Raw genomic sequence first — 1,142 nt, 5'->3', positions numbered from 1 at the left:
ATTACAGGCATGCGCCACCATGCCCAGATAATTTTTTGTATTTTTAGTAGAGACGGGGTTTCACCATGTTGACCAGGATGGTCTCGATCTCTTGACCTCGTGATCCACCCGCCTCGGCTTCCCACAGTGCTGGGATTACAGGCTTGAGCCACCGCACCCGGCCTTCGGTCTTGAACTCTTGACCTCAAGTGATTCACTCGCCTCAGCCTCCCAAAGTGCTGGGATTACAGGCATAAGCCACTGCGCCCAGCCTTAAATGTCCTCTCTTAAATTGAAAAAAGAAAATAAGCTGTGATCTAATTTCAGTAATTTTTACATATGGCATAAAGACCTGCATCTTAAGTCACCTTCTGATTGCTCTGAGACTTGTCCTTCCTCCATTGCGGCCAGCTTCATTCATTGTGTCTGCAATCTAGCACAAGCTCTGGAACCAGCCATGTGAATTTGAGCCCCTCTTCCACCATTTGCTGGCTGTGTGACTATGAGCAAATTCCTCAAACTTTCTGTGCCTCTGTTTCCTTATCTGTAAACTGGAAGTGTTGATCACAGTATTTACCTCATGGGTTTGTTGTGAGGATTCATATGCTGAAAGCCCCCACATGGTCCCTAGCCCCTGGAAAGTGCTCAGTGAGGGTTGGTAATTATTATTGTGCCTCCTATAACTGGGTTTTCTCTTATACTTGGTAAACTGGACCCATCAGCCATCTTCAGCTGGAACGGCATTCTGCACAATCCCATGCATGCACCTGATGCTTGCAGGAGCTCCCAGCTTGGCAGAGACCTCATTTCCATTGGGATCAGCTGTCCAGCCACACCAATGCTGCAGCTCTCTGGGTGGACGCCCTCTGGCATCTCCAGTGTTGGAGGAGAGGTGGGCATGTTGAATCATGGAGGCGGACTTCCCCTTTGCTGTTCTCCTGGCAATGAGTGAGTTCTCAAGATCTGCTTGGTTGTTTTTTTGTTTTGTTTGTTTTGTTTTGTTTTGTTTGAGATGAAGTCTCACTCTGTCGCCCAGGCTGGAGTGCAGTGGAGCAACCTTGGCTCACTGCAACCTCCACCTCCTAAGTTCAAGTGATTCTCCTGCCTCAGCCTCCCAAGAAGCTGGGACTACAGGTGCCTGCCATCATGCCTGGCTATTTTTT

This window comes from Cebus imitator, unplaced genomic scaffold, assembly GCF_001604975.1.
Source record: "Cebus imitator isolate Cc_AM_T3 unplaced genomic scaffold, Cebus_imitator-1.0 Scaffold217, whole genome shotgun sequence".
Taxonomy (NCBI): Eukaryota; Metazoa; Chordata; class Mammalia; order Primates; family Cebidae; genus Cebus; species Cebus imitator.
The sequence above is the reverse complement of the archived record's forward strand: the minus strand, read 5'-3'. Positions refer to the sequence as shown.